We start from the raw sequence: 21,326 nt of genomic DNA, 5'->3' as shown, positions 1-21,326 counted from the left end.
GCCAGAGTTGCTATGTTAGTAAGCCCAGATGGAAACACAGATCAAAACATAGAATGGCTAGAAGGCATGGTGAAAAAAAATACAGGCAGAGGAGGGCTCTGCCTGCTTCTTTTGCAAAGCCATCAAAGACATAAAGATCTTTGAGCTTCGGAGGGAAAACCCAGGCAGAAAAAAAAAAAAAAGAATTATTACAGCAGGCTCTGTCTACATTTTTTTTCCTTAGACTGCCATTTTCATAGAACCTAAATTCAGGTAGGGACAAAATCCTATATTTTAAATTAAGTTGTGAGCCAAAGAACATATCATCAGCTAAAATTAATATAAAAATATATCTCTTAACTATTATCGTCAATTTTCACTTTAACCCAACATTTAGTTTTTTTAGATATCATTCATTTTTCTTTCTTTACCTTCAATATTCTTTGAAGAAAGATGTTACTGAACAGTAAAAATGTCTCACCATCAGAGAACAGAAGAGAAGAATAAAGCAAATTATAATATTCAAAAGATGAAATAAAAATACTACAGACTCAGAAAAATACAGTCACATAAATACCCACTAAGCTGATAGCAATGGACTGCATTAACATGTTGCTTTTCTTCAGCATCACAAATAAAGCATATTGCTCTAATGGATTGAAAACAAAAATGTAATTCTTCTTATTGAATATTCTGACGGTCAGTTAATATTTGCCACTGTAGTCCCTTGACTAGCTAAGAGAAAGCCAGATAACAGGTTCATTTTAGATGAAAACAATGGCTTTATTATCTTTGTTGTCTCTTGCATTGTGACAGCAGATCCCAGCAGATGTTTCCATGTGTGTTGTTATGCACAGCACAGACTTCCGTATAAATCATAGAATCAAGCATTCCATACTTGCATTGATGTTTTTCTTTTTACACTTTGATTGAAATGATATTATTATTATGCTCACTTAGTATTTATTGAGCACCCACATGAGTGCATTGCACAGCTGCATAATACAAAAAGACAGCCCCAATGCTACCGAGACATTTGATTTTTTAAAAATAACAACCCTCCCTTTACTCACATTAAATTGGTTATTACCTACCAAATGTTTTGTTTTAGTTTTGCATGGTTACCTATTTTACAAAATCAGATCAATTTTTAATGACTCCATTAAATTGCAATGTCTCCATTCAGAAAATGGACTAAATAAAATCCACTCTTGAGGTAGTTAAAAAGCATGAAAATAAGACTTGGCAGAATGCTCAGTCATTTCTGTGAGCATGATTACAGACAGAAATAAGAAAGAGGCATGCAGTTAAAATCCAGATGTTAGAATTTTTATGAAAATGATTTTCTTCCCAGGGCAACATATTTTTCAGGTAAAAAGCAAAAATCACAACAAAAGACAAATGTCACCATGAATGTTCTCAGAGAACCATTTACCATATAAGCAACAAAAGGCATATTGTATATATGAATTGACACTTGGCCCTGGAAACAACCTAGAATGTACAGATTCAGAGACTTCCCCTTGCCTGCAAGAATTAAAAATTAATACCATGTATTAAAAGGTGAAGCTTTCAGACAATTTTAGCTTAGCCATCATTAGTGAAATCAACACACTCACCAACACTTTTGACTTCCAGGCACATTCCAGTCTTTGCAGAAGTTGCGTATTCCTGTATCTTCAAAAGTTTAGGCTGGAGTGTCTTTATATATACAGGCAGTATGTAGAATGTGACATGAGACATTCTTGTACTAATAATTAGGAGGTAAACTTGACCAAAATTTCTGGTCTGGTATTTAAAAATATTTGTGATGGTTACTTTTAGACATCAACTTTACTGGATTAAGAAATACCTAGAGAAGTTAGAAAAGCATTAATTCTGTGTGTGTCTGTGAGTGTTTTCACATGAAATTGGATGCAGTCCGTGGACTGAATGAAAAGGATCCACCTTTAATGTGGGCAGGAACCATCCAATCAGCTGGGAGCTTGGATAAAACAAAAAGGATTTCCTTTCTTTCCTGGAGCTGGGACACACTCTTCTCCTACCCTTGGAAATCAGGACCCTAGGCTCTCTCATCTTGGGACTCAGGATTTGTACCTTGGGTTTACAGGCCTCCCAGCCTCAATGGAGAATTTTACCATCAGCTTCCATGTTTCTGAGATTTTCAAACTTTGACTGGGCCACACTACTGGCACCCTAGGGTCTTCAGCTTGCAGATAGCTTGTCATAGGATTTCTTAACCAGCATAATTTCATGAGCCAACTCCCCAAATAAATCTCTTGTATATGTATATGTATATGTATATGTATATGTATATGTATATGTATATGTATATGTATATGTATATTTATATGTGTACCTGTGTCTGCATCTATATCTGTATCTAGATCCTATTGGCTCTGTCTCTCTAGAAAATCCTGAATAATAGGTTTTATTTTATTATGTATATGTATATGTGTATATGTATATATGTGTGTGTGTATATATATGTGTGTGTATATATGTGTGTGTATGTATATGTGTGTATATATATTATATATATTATATATATATATGAATGACTGTGTCATGACAGTGTCTTGCAGTGTCACTCAGGCTGAAGTGCAGTGGTACAATCACACCTTACTGTACCCTTTACCTCCTGAGCTCAGGTGATCCTCCCACCTCAGCTTCCTGAGTAGCTGGGACTCCAGGTGTGTACCACCATGCTGGCTAATTTTTGTATTTTTTGTAGGGATGGGGTTTTCCCATGTTCCCCAGGCTGGTCTTGAACTTCTGGACCCAAGCGATCTGCCCACCTTGGCCTCCCAAAATGCTGGAATTACAGGCCTGAGCCACCATCCTAGGCCTGAATTATTTTAAATGCCTTAAAAAATGTTCACATTATTTAACCCAAAGACACAACATCATTTGGTAATTAAAAATTTATTCAATTTTCTTGACAATATTTGTTAAACACTTACTACATGCTTAGTACTATGCTAATTGCTAAAGAGTCAATGGTAAAAATAAATAATTTTTAAAAAATGTTGTCTTTACCTTCACAGAGGTTATAATCTAGTAAAAAAAGGCAAATTTTTAAAATTATACCTATATACACAGAATTGCAAGTACTGAAAAAGCAAGGAAGGAAAAATATAAGACCTTATGAGAGCCTAACATTATGAGATGTATCCAATTTAGATTTGGATCTACAGACCTCTCCAAGACAAGAGTTTCCCCAGGCTCCACCTACAACCTCCTCTTCTTTCAGATGCTGTGTTCAATTCCTCTCACAGTGATCCTTATTTGACCTTACTAAGATTAAGTTGATGGTCCTTTCTACTTTTATCCCAATCCATCAGTCCCTTTTTCTTCACTTTCTAATTATCATGTTTATATTTCATGGTGTGTTACTTCAAAATTCCTCTGGCTAACACCCTAAATCCTTGTTCCTCTATCTTCTTGTTGCTTCCACCTGGCAAACTCTACTGGGGAGAACTGCTTCCCACTCATCCTGTCTGCTCCTGAGCTTTGAGTGCTACTGGAAGAAGATCCACTGCAGAGTGGTCCCTGATTCACAAAACTTAAATGAGTCCTTAAAATCACCTGCTTGTCCTATTGCATTTTGAACCTTCTCCTCTAATCCCAGAGTTTCCTCTGCCCTTCTACCACTCACATTCAGTTCATCTGCTACTTCAAAAAGAAAACCATCACATTAAACTTTTATCTTCCCAACACTAAAAACGCAACCTGCACAATGTCATCTATCTTTTATTCTTATCACTTATTGCTATAAAAGAGTCTCTTTTTCCTACTTAAATCTAATTCCTGTCTCAATTTCTTGAGAAACGTAGGTATTGAACTTTCTCCCTCTTGATATTTCACCTCTCTTTCAAATAGATGTTTTTCCTTCATTAAAAGAAAAATTTAGGAAAAAAGTCTCAACCTGACTGTACATTTCTCTACTTATATATTCTTTCTCTGGTTCCCTTTAGAAGTGATCTCATGAAGAGTTCTTATGTTTAGATTCTCCAATTCCATAATTCCCATGGCCTCAGATAATATTCTCTACTCCCTGGGCTTCCATAGAACTTTATATTCCTTACTTTCTTCTCAACTCTCTGGTATTGTTTTTCTGTCTTCTTTGGAGATTCTTTATTCTCTCTAGCCATTAGACATTGGTACTTCCCAATACTCAATCAGACCCTCATCTCCTCATTCTACACTCTGTCCCAATGCAATCTCATCCACTATTTGTCTCCTATAGACATGCATCTCCTAGATTTATATCATTGTTCGGTATTCTCCACATGGTTATGTAAAAGGCACTTCATATTCATATTTTTAAGTATCCTAACAAGTAACTCATGATCTTTCCCTCCCACTTCTAAAACACCTCTAATATTTCCTTTCATACAGAATGGCACCTTATTCATCTAGTTGCCTGTATTAGCTCTCCAGAGAGATAGAAGCAATAGTGTGCAATGATGGGTGGATCAATAGATTGATAGATCAGATAGATAGATAGATAGATAGATAGATAGATAGATAGATAGGATTTATTATGGGAAGTGGCTCATACAATTATGGAAGCTGAGAAATTTCACAATATGCCATCTGTAAGCTGGAGAACCACAGAATCTAGTAGCATGGCCTAGTCCAAGTACAAAAGCTTCAGAACAAGGGAAGCCAATTGTGTAAATCTTAGTCCAAGTCAAAGCCTTCAAAACATGGTAGGCTGCTTGTGCAAAAGTTCTGGAGTATAAAGGGCAGAGAATCTGAGCTATTATGTTCAAGAGCAGGAGAAGAAGGGCTTCTCAGCTCCAGAAGAAAGAGAGATAATTCACCTTTCCTTTTTTCTCTCTCTCTCTCTTTTTTATTTTTTGACAGGATCTCACTATGTTGCCCAGGCTGGATTGCAGTGGCTATTCACAGGCTTGATCCCACAACTGATCAGCAGGAAAGTTTTGACTTGCTTTGTTTCTGTCCTGGCTTGATTTACCCCTCCTTAGGCAACCTGGTGGTTCCCCATTCTTGGGAGGTCAACATATTAATGCGGAACATAGTGTGGACCCCCAATTGGCATAGCACACTACAGTCCAGAAGTCCTGGACTCAAGCCATCCTCCTGCCTCCAGAGTAGCTGAGACTACGAGCATGCACCATCATGCCTAGCTCCTCCATCTTTCTGTTCTATTGGGCCCATCAGCCAATTGAATGGTGCCCACTCGCCTTGGATGAGGGCAGATCATCTTTACTCAGTCTACTTATTCAAATGCCAGTCTCTTCCAGAAACACCCTCATGTCCATAACACAGAAATAATGCTTTACCAGCTGTCTGGGGCTCCCTTAATCTAGTCAAGTTGACAACTAAAATTAAGCATCCCATTTCCCAAGCCAGAAACCTATGAATGATTTTGACTCCCAGGCTTGCTTCCCAAATCGAATCTGTCACAGAATCCTGTCATCTAATCTTTTAACTATTACTTACATATGTTTACTTTTTCCCAGTTCTCCCATCACCACCCTAGTTCAAAGCATCATTTCTCACTTCAACGACTTCAACAAGCTTGTAGCTGTTCAGTAGCGACCTCCTCATTCAAGCAGAATTATATTCTTGAAATGCAAATCTCTTCATGTCATGTCCCCACTAGAAACACTTCAAGGGCTTTTCTAGCTTCTCGGGTAAAGAAAACTGCTTAATACGTCCTGGATGATTCTATATTGATGAACACTATCTACCTCTCAGATTCCATCTTACATTATGCTTCTCCGCTCTCCTCTCTATGGTCCAGTCATCGTTGACCTTGTTTCAGCCCCACACATGAGATATTTTTTATCTTGTTATGTGCTTCTCTGAACACTTCATTCTGTCAGATTATAATTTGGGTGGCCTTTTGACAGTGAGACCCTTTTGAGAGTGAAATTGCCTTCTATTAAAAATAATGCAGGGATAACAGAGATAAACAAGAGTGATTGTGCCTCAGTTTCAATTGAAGCATTAATATAATAATGATTAAGATACAATAGTGATTATCAAAATGATTCATCATCACCACCACCACTTCAGTGCCACTCATGACATTTAATGACTCACCCATATAGCACACCTACAACATTCTATATTTGGAGCTGCCATATTCACTGTGATTCTTTCCAGATTTCCAACTCTGTGATTTCTTCACCTATTGATTCTAGTGGAGCTTGGTCCATGCATTTGTGTATTTCATTATATTGTATTTAACATGAATTATATTACAATTATTTCTCCCTTACATTACAGTTGAAGTATTTTTTTTAATTTTTTTTCAGTTATGTGCAAGATAGTGTTACAGTCTGAATATTTGTGTCTCCCCAAAATTCACACGTTGAAACCTGCTCCCCAGTGTGACAGTATTGAAGCTGGGGTTTTGGGAGGTCATTAGGTCTTAAGGTCTCCACCCTCCTGAATGAGACTACCATCCTTATAAAAGATCACCCAGAGAGCTAGCCAGCCCCCTTCCACCATGTGAGGACACAGCAGAATGTGGGCCATCACCAGAAACTGCAACTGCCGGCTCCTTGATCTTAGACTTTCCACCCTCCAGAACTGCAAGCAATAAGCTTGTGTTGCTTGTAAATCATCTAATCTAATATATTTTTCTATAGCAGCCCAAATAGACTAGGACACTTAAATTATCTATGAATTAAATTCAGAGTAACCAAAAATGGTTTACAGCACCCTAGGTAAGAAGGCCTTATATGAATACTTCCCTAAAAAGTAATCATGAGTAGAATATTTTAATGTATGAGAATGCTCTTTTTAGAAGTGTATATAAGGGGGGATTGTCAAAGACCCCAAAGCAAAGATTCTCCTAGAGTACCCATGACCTGGGCTAGAGACTTTTAGTTTGTCGCTATAGAGTTGACTTCATTCACTCCTCTGTATTTGCTCTTTGCCCTGGTGGCTGACCCACACTGATTGCCTCACCTCAGAGGGCATCTTTATTCCTGGCTTTTCAGTGGTAAGGCCAACAGAGATGGGAAGCAGTTATCACTGAGAGAAAGATATTGAGAAAGGAAAGGAAAGTGAGATAGGTGTTTGATTCTTCAAGTTCTTTCCTGCTGTATGCCTTAGGGTGGCTCTTTGTTGAAGTCCGTGGTAATATACCAAGATATGGGGAGGAGATGCCTTGACTTTGGGCTGAGCACTCTGGAGGGCCCTGTTCTGCCCCTTGTTTGGCCTTGTCCCTAACACAGAGCAAGGATCTATAGGCCAAGGGAACATTCCCACCCAGAGCTCAGCCTCCGCATGCTAGACCATGTCCTTGGTACACAGGTCTGCACAATTCCCTGCTAAAACGGCTCTAATCCTATTTGTAGGGTCTGAGTGGGTAGGTACAGCTTTTTGGAGAAGGGTGATAAAGATGAAGACGGAGTTTAATAACATGGAATCAAGGGTTAATATACGCACATATGAGGTCTATTCCAGCATAAAAGGTGCCTCCAGGGATGTGAAGAGGTGTGAGGCAGCTCTGGGCCAGAAGTGGCAATGTGTCCTTCCACACTGCAATGTGCCAGTGAGAAACTCCATGGAGTCTAAGACTTTGAAATACAAATTTGGCCTTCCAAGCCATTATAAGGTTCTGTCAAGGTAAGGTAACAGAATTTATTTTATTTATCTGTTAGCCTGATTTATTACTTTTAAATATTTACATGTATGGTTTGTAGTCCTCAATTTTTGCTCTTGCCCAGGGTTGCATAAATGCTAGGTGTGGACCAAGTCCACAGGTTTTGTCAAGTGGCCTTCTTCATACAGGTGACCTTTCACTTTAGGCCTAAGGTAATGACAGCGCCTTTTAGCAGCACTTCCCATATTGGTCTTCCTATTATCCCACCCATACCTTTGCAAATCATCCTTAAATTAAACTCTTCTTAATTAACCCATGTGAGTACAGCATCTATTTCCTACCAGGACCCTCATAGTCATGAAGCCCTGAAGCCAAAAAGTGAAAGCATGATAATGCCACATGATTACAGGGCAGTAATTTGAACTTAGGTGTAAACTCTGTATAAAATATAAATGTGTATTGATGTTTAGTTATGTAATATACATAGGCTAACTAGTTGCTTGGGCAAAGAAACCCAGTTCTAAAACATTTGTAGCTATAGTTGCACCAGATACACCTATTTTTAAAAGATGCCTTGTGTTTCTTATTTTTTTTCTATCCAATCCATGCTCTTGCTGTTTTATCTGCTGGAATTTGTTGCACAAATTGCTATTTCTCCCCTGAAGCGATGAGGCACACAGAACTTCTTGGGAACACCCAGTCTACCAAATCAAAGACTACCCTTAACATCTCCATGCTCCCCAGGTACCATGCCCAACCATGCCCAGGTACCATTCCCCAAGGGCAAATTCTATAATCCTCCATGATTCGGGGAAAAAAAATCTACTTTTGTTTCCAACTAGGACTTGGGAGATGAAAAGATAACACCAGGGCTTGTTTTTGCATTGAATTGCTTTTGCCTTTACTAAAATACATGTATACACAATATAGAAATAAACAAGTCTGTTAGAATACGAGAAAAATCTCAAAAGCACTTTATCTGAGTAGCCCCAATATATATTACCTTTATTTTCCATTGCATTTTTAAGTGTTTTCTGTAATTAAAAGTTACTTTTCTTTTCTATTGCATTTTTAATGTTTTCTATAATTAAGAGTCATTGTAAGAGCCACATGTATTCAGAATTCAACAAATTGTTTTAGAATAAAACTTCTGATTCTGGAACTTCTTAGTGAGCATCCCAGAGATAATAGAGAGATAAGTAACCCTATAAAGAGACAGACTAAGAAGGATGAAGAGCCTAAAAAAGATAGACAACCTGGTTCTGTTAATTTGACCAGAGAAAATTAGAAAATACTATTAGAGTTTTCAACTATCTATTAGACCAGGTCATGAGCCTAAAACAGCCATTTCAAATTATACATGTAAGAAAACTTAGGAAATTTGTCAAGTATTATCAGGATGATGGGGGGCTCCAGAAATATTCCAAAGTATTGGTCATTAATTAGTTCGCTACACTACACAGATATTCACTGATGTCCATTAAGCACCAGACATTGTTTATGGTGCTGCAGATACAGCAATGGAGAGGTAAGTCAAGATTTCTGCTGTCTTAGAATTTGTATAATTGGAGGTAAGATATTAAACAAGTAAGCAAGGAAATGACCAAAATAAGTTTACATAGTAATATGTGTTGTTAAGGCAAAAATATTAAAGTATAACAGAAGATGAAAAGAAAAACTGCTATCAATCATGTGGTCAGCAAGTCCTCTTTAAGGAGGTGACATAATGCTAAGCCTTGAATGGATTCTTCCAATTAAATGAACCATTAATTCTCATTTTCTAAAAGAAAAACCAATTTGCCTTTCAATTTAGGTGCAAAGTCTGTATAAAATATAAATGTGTATTGATGTTTAATTACATAATATACATAGGCTAACTAGTTGCTTGAGCTGGCCACCAAAATGACAGGGAACATGAAGGTCAGATGAGATGAATTCTGGGACTAACTCAGATATGCTTTTGGAGGCCTTATATAGAATTCAGAAATCTCAAGTCTCTGGCCAAATGTCAAAGAGTCAACAAAGGGTAATAAAAAAGATAACCTGAAAGCTGTAAGTCACCACCAAGAGCACCTTTTAGGCATGATCTTCATCAGCAGGAAAAGGAACAATGCATGTGCTATAGATCCACATGGATAGAAGTGGGGAAAAGGAGGTTGTATTGCATATATTTATGTCTGCAGTTTGAGAATGGGACGGAGTTTTAGTACTTCATCTTGGTTGCACAAGTTGTTTGATTGGATGTAATTGTTATCTACCAGTGTGGTTAATGGTTTGGATAGAAATATGACACATGACAGATTCTACAAGGGCACTGAATGGGTAACATGCAATAAAGTGTGCCATATTGACTTATGGATGATATTGTCCCAGGACTTGATTTATTTCCAGCGTTATGTTCAACCTTCACGCACAAATATGTGAAATGGATCAATTAGCTATTTCATAAAGATTTTCCTTTTTATTCAGGGCTGTGAATCAGATCACTACTCCTTTAAAGATTTTCCCAGGAGCTACATTTGAATTGAAGAAGATCTATTTTAAGAGACTCATAACTCCTTCACACTTACAGCTTCAGATGAAATAATAAAGGAGAGGCACAGTTTACCATTTTCTTCCCATTTTGCTTTGGTGCTCTTTTATTTTCACTTTAGAACTGTAGGCAAGACTTGATTGATGGGCATAATAAAGGATTTGAGTAGTTTAAGAAAATAAGGCAAGCTAATAGGAATAAAACAAACCATTTTTCATTTTCATAAGTCTTGAAATAGATTTAGGATGCTACTCCAGTGGCCCCATGAGCGTGGACAGTTTATTTGCAATTGGTTCTAGATGAATGGACTGTTCTGCTTACTAAGAAAATATTTATAAAGATACAGTGAGTTTTGGCCAGGCGCAGTGGCTCACACCTGTAATCCCAGCACTTTGGGAGGCCAAGGTGGGCGGATCACCCGAGGTCAGGAGTTTGAGACCAGCCTGGCCAACATGGTGAAAACCCATCTCTACTAAAAATACAAAATTAGCCGGGCATGGTGCTGCATGCCTGTAATCCCAGCTACTCAGGAGGCTGAGGCAGGAGAATCGCTTGAACCCAGGAGGCAAAGTTGTGGTGAGCCAAGATTGCGCTACTGCACGCCAGCCTGGGCGACAGAGCGGGACTGCATCTCAAAAAAAAAAAATAAAAGATACAGTGAATTTCATGCATGGATACATCATGTTTTTGATAGGCATATCTAGCATGTATATTGTATTTAAAGATAGACAAATTTGAAAAAGACTAATTATTTCCTACATTATCACTTGATTACACAGTATCAGTGGTCTACTTTAAGTGACAAGAAATTTTATTGAAGAAATACTGCCACTTGGAAATGCCAGTTTAAAATCAAATCAAATCAAATTATATAAGATTGTGATGTTAAATATTAAAAAGGGGTGTTCCTGGGGTTATTTTTAAAGCAATTATAATTTATGTAAAGGTATGAAACAACAACAAATATATGTATTTATATATATGATATATTATATGTGTGTGTGTGTATACATATGTTTCTGTATATATATATAGATATAGCATTCTTGGATTTCAGGGACCACTAGTATCCCTAGAAAACCCATGACAAAGAATGACCATAAAAAACTGCAACACAGGCCGGGCGCAGTGGCTCACACCTGTAATCCCAGCACTTTGGAAGGCCAAGGCGGGTGGATCACGAGGTCAGGAAATCAAGACCATCCTGGCTAACATGGTGAAACCCCATCTCTACTAAAAATATAAAAACAAAATTAGCCGGGTGTGGTGGTGGGTGCCTGTAGTCCCAGCTACTTGGGAGGCTGAGGCAGGAGAATGGCGTGAATCCGTGAGGCGGAGCTTGCAGTGAGCTGAGATCGCGCCACTGCACTCCAGCCTGGGCGACAGAGCGACACTCTGTCTCAAAAAAAAAAAAAAAAAAAAACCTGCAACACATGAGCAATTATGAAATGATTAGCTTCTCTTCTCCCAGCACTGAAGATTACGTGAGACTCCAAAAAACAATAGGCAACTTGATATATTCCTGGCTGTATTTAAATTGGGACATACATGGTCTGGTTCCAGCGCTGGTCCCACTAATAGATTGCAGCACTATTCACAATAGCCAAGATTCGTAGGCAATCTAAGGGCCCATCAACAGATAAATGGATAAAGAAAATGTGGTACATATATACGATGAGATACTATTCAGCCATAAAAAGGAATGAAATCCTGTTATTTGCAATAGATATGGATGGAATTAGAGGACATCATGTGAGGCTGCATAAGCCAGGCATGGAAAGGCAAACTGTATGTTCTCACTTATTTGTGGGAGCTAGAATTTAAAATAATTAAACTCATGGATGTAGAAAGTAGAATGACTTAGCAGAGGCTGGGAAGGGTGTGGGGAGAAAATGAGGATGATTAATGAGTACAAAAATATATGGGATGAATATTATCTAGTATCTGATAGTACAACAGGCTGATTACAGTCAACAAAAATTTATTACACACTTAAAAATAACTAAGAGTATAATTGAAATGTTTGTAACACAAAAAAATATAATAAGTGCTTGAAGTGGTGTTTAACCCATTTACTGTGATGTGATTATTCTGCATTGTATGCAAAATATCTTATCCAAATATCTTATGTACCTCACAAATATATGCACCTACTATGTACCCACAAAAATTAAAAAATAAAATAATGTATTATTTGGGACATGTCATTTAATCTCTCTATGCCATAATTTTCCTCATATGTAAAACAAAATTGTTGTAGTAGATGATGCTCAAGGTTCTTTTCATTTTATACTGTAATGTAGTACTGCTATTTACTCTTAAAGAGCTCACAGGTAAAATCTAGAGAATGTAACTTGTAGCTTGACGTAAAGCCTGTTGTGCCTAGAAGTAATGATATCTGTCTTAGTCTGCTAGAGTGGCCATAACAAAATACCACAGACTGGGTGGCTTAAACAACAGACATTTATATCTTCGGCCATAACAAAATACCACAGACTGGGTGGCTTAAACAACAGATATTTATGTCTTTGGCCATAACAAAATAACACAGACTGGGTGGCTTAGACAACAGACATTTCTGTCTTACCATTCTGAAGGCTGAAAGTTCAAGATTGAGGAGTCAGCAGGTTTGGTTTCTTGGATCCTCTCTCCTTGGCTTGCAGGTGGCCATTTTCTCATTGTGTCCTAACATGGCATTTTCTCTTGCATACACACATCCCTAGTGCCTCTCTCATTGTAAGGGCACCAGAAATATCCTCCTTAAAGGCCCTATCTTTGAATACAAATATTGGGGGTTGTTGCTTCAACATATAAATTTTGGGTGACACAATTCAATTCATAGCAATATCCTAACAATAGTGATGAATAAAAGGACCAAGTGTGTAAGAGTTTTATACCAAATGCACACAATGTATCTGAGACACCAAAAAATATGTTTTATAATTCTGTATTTATGTGTGTATATATACCTACACATTTGTGTACATATTTTCATTTATTTTTGGATCAAGTTATCTTACTAACTGATCATTCTAGGGTTCTTGAGGTATTGTCTTTTTAATGGATTCTGCGTATGGTTTTGAATTTTATAGGTTCTAATTTTAAAGTATAAAAAATGTAAAAATAAAACCAAAAACCCATAATAGATAATTTAGTCCTAAAATTAGCCCTTTATTTGCATGCCAGTTAATGATAATGGGAGAAACTTAGCTCTGTGATGTTTTCAGTGAAAACATTCTAAAAGTAAACCTTTTTCTTTGTAGCAATCATTTCTGTGTGAGGCAGTTCTGGTCTTGTATCTCTCAGAGAATCTGGGCTGGGAATCATTGTTCTGCTCTCAGCATTATCTCTGAGTTTGGGTTTTCCCTGAGATTGGATGCCCTTCTTAGTTCTATTGCATTGGAGAGGATATAGTTGTCTACTGTGTGAGCATCACCTAGAGCACTCTTCACCCTTCCACTAGGTCTATGGCCTCAGGTAATTAGTGAGCATGGAGTGTCCTGACCAGCTTCACAACAATGTGTCACAAACAGTTGTGAACACGCTTTTAGTTCAAAGAGATTCAAAAGAAAGACCTCAGCAGTGTTTTCAAGCCACTTGAGGAAAAACTCCAGTTCACACATACTTCTGAGAGACCTACTTTGGGGATGCAGGGAACTTCTATTGTCTACCAGACAATGTTGTTTCTGGACGGTTTTCAGTGATGTTTGTGTTTAAAAAAAAAAATCAAGCTAAATTCAGCTCTTCTGCTTTTAAGAATAGTGCAATATCATCCTTCACAAATATATACAACAATGATCAAAGGAACTCATCTTTCTGAACAGGATGAGGGTCACGGTAGAGTGCCCAGTGAACAGAGCATTTCCGTAATAGAAACCAGGGGATATAAAAAACAGATACTACCAAAGTTCAGGCAAAAATCACAATGCTATCTAAATAAAGCTATCTCTCTAGGGATTCTCTTAATTTTTGCAAGTGAGGTTTGCTAATGAGTAATTTTATTTCCAATTTAATACCATCATTATAATTTACACATTAACTGTGACGCACATCATGTAAATTGCCCTTGAAACATGTCCAATGTGAAATTTAAAAAATGTATAACTTTGTCCACAAGCTGTAATTTATGTGCTGATTCATAAATTTGTATCAATGAGTTGTGCCTGGTCAGTCCTGCACCAAAACCCTCAGAAGCATAAGGCAGTGGCTAAGACCGTGGAGTCCAAATTTGTATTGTTCGGGTCCAAATGGGGCAACATGGCTTGAACACTTGTGGCCATGTGAGCTTCATAAGATGACTTTACCTCTTAGACTCAATTTCTCCATCAGTAAAATGAAGATAATAGCTCCTACCACAGAAGGTTGTTGCGAGGCTCAAATGAAGGAGTACACACAAAGCTCTTAGTTTAGTACTCAGTGCAGAGTAAGAATCCAATAAATATTAGCTATAATTACTTTTTTTCTTTAATGGGTTGTTACTGTGCTCTACAGGGGTATATATTAAAAAATAAAACCTGAACATAAAATAAAAGGTCAAAAATCACTTACCTGTGTAATTTGTATGATGGAAAGTATATATAAAAACAACAATAACAAATAAAAAGACATTACTGAAGTAGAATGCATTGCACAGCTTTTAGATTATGTCTGTATAAACGCAAGTTCTCAAATTGACATTCACTTTCATGTTAAGATAATAAATCACCAGTTGAATTTTTTTTTTTTTTTTTTTTTTGAGACGGAGTCTTGCTGTTGCCCAGGTTGGAGTGCAGTGGCGCGATCTCGGCTCACTGCAGGCTCCGCCTCCCAGGTTCACGCCATTCTCCTGCCTCAGCCTTTTCAGTAGCTGGGACTACAGGTGCCCGCCACCTTGCCCGGCTAATTTTTTGTATTTTTAGTAGAGATGGGGTTTCGCCGTGCAGTTGATTTTTTTAAAAAGTGCTCTTGTTATCTTAATAATAAATTCCAATTTATTATCATATATTCTGCTTTCTCTTTTTACTCAAAATCACTGAAACAAACTAAAACCGAATAGCAATTACAAGCATATCTATGTTGAGAATTACCTCAAGTAGCTTAAATGAATTAAGGACACGCTCATGCTCATGCAGGTTGTATCAAGGAATTCAAAATCAAGATAAAAATTCCAACTAGTAAAATGGTGTGCAGTAGAGAGAAATGTGGTATGTTGTGATTCTAACTAGAAATACTTCACATTGTTTTAGGCTTCAAAGTTGAAGCAGACACTACTGATCACCACCACTTGCTTTTCCCCTTTCTGCTTTGCTGAAAGAACTCTTCCCACTGCAGACACTCAGAATGCTAGCCATTCACTTTACTGGCCATAGGCACGTGATTTCCAGGAGAACTCTTCTTAATGGCTTATGAGTAAGGACTTCTTCCCTGACAAAAAGAGCAAGGTATAGGAGAAAACATGGCTTCATCTTGCCTTTAGATGTTATTTCCTATAGGTGTGAAAATGGGAGACAGTGAAGCTGTCTTAGGATTATAAGGGTCAAGCTTTGCAACTTTTCAAAGAAGCCAACCCAGAAGCTTCTAGATTAACCAACCCTGGTAATATTTAACTTCAGAATTTCTGTAATGTGAGATAAAAAATGTATATGGTTTAAACCCCTTTTATCAGATGATATTCTAATGCATGCAATTAATATAAGATTTCTTAAGGGGTAGAGTTATGATAACTAATAGTAGCTTTCATAACATTATAAAATTATTATAAAGGACCTTAGTTTAATTAAAATAACCTCATATTGATTATTGAGAAATAATTCTCTAGTCTTAAATCAATCCTACCAACTAGTAGAGGGATAAGTAGATTTTTAAAAGATCATAATTCATAATATGATAAATTCATTATGGTCCCATTTAAATAAAAAAAAGAGAAAAAGAGAAAGTGGGGGAGTGAGAGGGAGACAAAGAGAATATTTATGAGGATATTTATCAAAATTTTAACATTTCTTACCCCGGGTAACAATTAAAATACACTTTTACTTTAAAAAAATCATTATATACTCATCTCCATATTTTTGCATTATCTAATGTTATTAGTATTTAAGTTAAAATATAGCTTTTTATGTTGAAAAAATAAAAACATGGATAATTTGTATCTATTTATTAAACTGTGGTGAATTTGGGGATAAAAAGAGGTATTCTCACACATTTATTTTGAAAATATACTATGTGCACATTTTCCTGCAATTTAATAATGTACAATATGACATAGAAAGATGTTCATGACATATATATATATATACTTTGACAGTATGTGTGTGTGTTATTTCGATAGCTTCTGCATAAATGCATATGCATAGGTGTGTTTAGTCAAATAAACATTCTGAAAGAATAATCACCAATTCTTAATGGCAGTTTTAACTGACACAGAATATTATGGAAAGACAATGCAACAGGAAGAGCTAACTATCCTAAATACATATGCACCCAATACAGGAGCACCCAGATTAATAAAGCAAGTTCTTAGAGACCTACAAAGAGACCTAGACTCCCACACAATAATAGTGGGAGGATTTAACACCCCACTCTCAATATTAGACAGATCAATGAGACAGAAAATTATCAAGGACATCCAGGACTTGAACTCAGCTCTGGACCAAGCGGACTTAATAGACATCTACGGAACTCTCCACCCCAAATCAACAGAATATACATTCTTCTCCGCACCACATAGCACTTTTTCTAAAATTGACCACATAATTGGAAGTAAAACACTCCAGCAAATGTAAAAGACAAGAAATCACAGCAAACTGTCACTCAGCACAGTGCAATCAAATTAGAACTCAAAATTAAGAAACACACTCAAAACCACACAACTACATGGAAACTGAACAACCTGCTCCTGAATGGCTACTGGGTATATAACGAAATCAAGGCAGAAATAAAGATGTTCTTTGAAACCAATGAGAACAAAGACACAACGTACCAGAATCTCTGGGACACATTTAAAGCAGTGTGTAGAGGCAAATTGATAGCACTAAATGCCCACAAGGGAAAGCAGGAAAGATCTAAAATCAACACCCTAATGTCACAATTAAAAGAACTAGAGAAGCAAGAGGAAACAAATTCAAAAACTAGCAGAAGACAAGAAATAACTAAGATCGGAGTAGAACTGAAGGAGATAGAGACATAAAAAATCCTTCAAAAAATTAATGAACCCAGGAACTGGTTTTTTGAAAAGATCAACAAAATAGACCACTAGCCAGACTAATAAAGAAGAAAAGAGAGAAGAATGAAATAGACACAATAAAATATGATAAAGGGGATATCACCACCCGTCCCACAGAAATACAAACTACCGTCAGAGAATCCTATAAACACCTCTATGCAAATAAACTAGAAAATCTAGAAGAAATGGATAAATTCCTGCACATTACCATATTATTAACAGACCGTAACCTTAATAGCACCTTCTTTGACCCAGCCGGAGGGGGAGACCCTATCCTGTACCAACACCTATTTTGATTCTTTGGTCACCCCGAAGTCTATATCCTAATCCTACCAGGCTTCGGAATAATTTCCCACATCGTAACATATTACTCTGGAACAAAAGAACCGTTCGGATACATGGGCATAGTCTGAGCCATGATGTCAATTGGTGTTAAGAGTTGTGAGGGTAGTTATGATGAATAGTGATAGCATTATCCCTTCTAGGCATAGCAGGGAGGATATTAGGTATGAGCAGTAGATTAGTATTCCCAAAAGTGAGATAGTAAATGCTAGTGTAATGTTTATGTAAAGGAGGGTTAAACATAGACCGAGAGCCTTCAAAGCCCTTAGTAAGTTAATAATACTTAATTTCTGCAACAACTAAGGACTGCAAAACCCTACTTTGCATCAACTGAACACAATTAGTTGTGGCAATAAAAATAATTAGAGAGATTAGTATAAGGGACCAGGTTCGTCCCTTAATGTTATGTATCATTATTATTTGTTTTAAGATGAGTTGGATTAGTCATTGTTGGGTAGTGATTAGTCGGTTGTTGATGAGGTATTTGGAAGTTGGAACCAGTAAGGGGGGAAATAGGATGATTGGTACTGCAGCAGGTAGGCCTAGAATTGTGGGGGTAATGAATGAAGTGAATAAATTTTCATTCATTTTGGCTCTCAGGGTTTATTGTGATTTTTCATGTTAATAAATTTTGGTGAGGCAGGTAGGTGATAGTGTGTGTTTAGTATTTTTAGTTGGCCCTCCCAAGACTAAACCAGGAAGAAGTCAAATCTCTGAATAGACCAATAACAGGTTCTGAATTTGAGGCAATAATTAATAGCCTACCAACTAAAAAAAGTCCAGGACCAGATGAATTCACAGCTGAATTCTACCAGAGGCACAAAGAGGACCTGGTATCATTTCTTCTGAAACTATTCCAATCAATAGAAAAAGAGGGAATCCACCCTAACTCATTTTATGAGGCCAGCATCATCTTGATACCAAAGCCTGGCAGAGACACAAAAACAAAAAAAGAGAATTTTAGACCAATATCCCTGATGAACGTCGATGCAAAAATCCTCAATAAAATACTGGCAAACTGAATCCAGCAGCACATCAAAAAGCTTATCCACAATGATCAAGTCGGCTTCACCTCTGGGATGCAAGCTGGTTCAAGATATGTAAATCAATAAACATAATCCATCACATAAACAGAACCAACGACAAAAACCACGTGAATATCTCAATAGATGCAGAAAAGGCCTTTGACAAAATTCAACAGCCCTTCATGCTAAAAGCTCTCAATAAACTAGGTATTGATGGAACATATCTCAAAATAATAAGAGCCATTTATGACAAACCCACAGCCAATATCATGCTGAATGGACAAAAACTGGAAGCAATCCCTTTGAAAACCAGCACAAGACAAGGATGCCCTCTCTCACCACTCCTATTCAACATAGTATTGGATGTTCCGGCCAGAGCAATCAGGCAAGAGAAAGAAATAAAGGGTATTCAATTAGGAAAAGAGGAAGTCAAATTGTCTCTGTTTGCAGAGGACATGAATGTATATTTAGAAAAACCCATCGTCTCAGCCCCAAATCTCCTTAAGCTGATATGCAACTTCAGCAAAGCCTCAGGATACAAAATCAATGCGCAAAAATCACAAGCATTCCTATACACCAATAATAGACAAACAGAGAGCCAAATCATGAGTGAACTTCTATTCACAATTGCTACAAAGAGAATAAAATACCTAGGAATCCAACTTACAAGGGATGTGAAGGAACTCTTCAAGGAGAACTACCAACGACTGCTCAAGGAAATAAGAGAGGACACAAACAAATGGAACAACATTCCATGCTCATTGTTACGAAGAATCAATACTGTGAAAATGGCCATACTGCCCAAAGTAATTTATAGATTAAATGCTATCCCCATCAAGCTACCACTGACTTTCTTCACAGAATTGGAAAAAATTACTTTAAATTTCATATGGAACCAAAAAAGCCCACATAGCCAAGACAATCCTTAGCAAAAAACAAAGCTGGATGCATCATGCTACCTGACTTCAAACTATACTACAAGGCTACAGAAACCAAAACAGCATGGTACTGTTACCAAAACAGATATATAGACCAATGGAGCAGAACAGAGGCCTCAGAAATAACAACACACATCTACAACCATCTGATCTTTGGCAAATCTGACAAAAACAAGCAATGGGGAAAGGATTCCCTATTTAATAAATGGTGTTGGGAAAACTGGCTAGCCATATACAGAAGGCTGAAACTGGATCCCTTCCTTACACCTGATACAAAAATTAACTCAAGATGGATTAAACACTTAAATGTAAGACCTAAAACCATAAAAACTCTAGAAGAAAACCTAGGCAATACTATTGAGAACATAGGCATGGGCAAAGACTTCATGTCTAAAACACCAAAAGCAATGACAACAAAACCCAGAATAGACAAATGGCATCTAATTAAACTAAAGAGTTTCTGCACAGCAAAAGAAACTATCAGCAGAGTGAACAGGCAACCTACAGAAAGGGAGAAAATTTTTGCATTCTATCCATCTGACAAAGGGCTAATATCCAGAATCTGCAAAGAACTTAGATAAATTTACAAGAAATAAACACACAACCCCATCAAAAAATGGGCAAAGGATATGAACAGACACTTCTCAAAAGAAGACATTTATGCAGCCAACAAACTTATGAAAAAATGCTCATCACTGGTGATTAGAGAAATGAAAATCCAAATCACAATGAGATACCATCTCACACCAGTTAGAATGGCAATCATTAAAAAGACAGTAAACAGATGCTGGAGAGAATGCGGAGAAATAGAAATTCTTTTACATTGTTGGTGGGAGTGTAAACTAGTTCAGCCATTGTGGAAGACAGTGTGGCGATTCCTCGAGGATCTAGCACCAGAAATATCATGTGACTCAGCAATCCCATTACTGGGTATATGCCCAAAGTATTATAAATCATTCTACTATAAAGACACATGCACATGTATGTTTATCACAGTAATGTTCACAATAGCAAAGTCTTGGAGCCAACCCAAATGCCCATCAATGATAGACTAGATAAAGAAAATGTGACACATATACACCATGAAATACTATGCAGCCATAAAAGGAATGAGTTCTTGTCCTTTGCAGGGACATGGATGAAACTAGAAACCATCATTCTCAGCAAAGTCACACAAGAAGAGAAAACCAGGCACTGCGTGTTCTCACTAATAAGTGGGAGCTGAACAATGAGAACACATGGACACAGGGAGGGGAACATCATATACTGGGGCCTGTTGGGGGCTGGGGGGCTGGGGGAGGGATAGCATTAGGAGAAATACTAATGTAAATGATGAGTTGATGGGTGCAGTAAACCAACATGGCACATGTATACCTATGTAATAAACCTGCACGTTGTGTACATGTACCCCAGAACTTAAAGTATAATTTAAAAAAGAATATTAGAGAAAGACAGAGAACTTCCATTTGTTTGTTTTTGCATTCTTTTATTTTTTGATTTTTTAAATTTTGATTTTATATTATCTCTAATTTAAAAAAAAATAAACTAAAAAATGCAGTAAAGCAAAAATTTGTTTCTGTCCTTTCAAATTGTGCTATTAAAACTTTCAAAAGACTTGTTGGTAAGCCAGTATATTTGTGTTGGAATTTATATTGAAAGCTGATATGAAAGATTAGATAGTGGTTGTCATGGTACTTATGAAAGACAACATGTACAG

Source organism: Pan paniscus, chromosome 5 (genome assembly GCF_029289425.2).
Source record: "Pan paniscus chromosome 5, NHGRI_mPanPan1-v2.0_pri, whole genome shotgun sequence".
Lineage (NCBI taxonomy): Eukaryota > Metazoa > Chordata > Mammalia > Primates > Hominidae > Pan > Pan paniscus.
The sequence above is the reverse complement of the archived record's forward strand: the minus strand, read 5'-3'. Positions refer to the sequence as shown.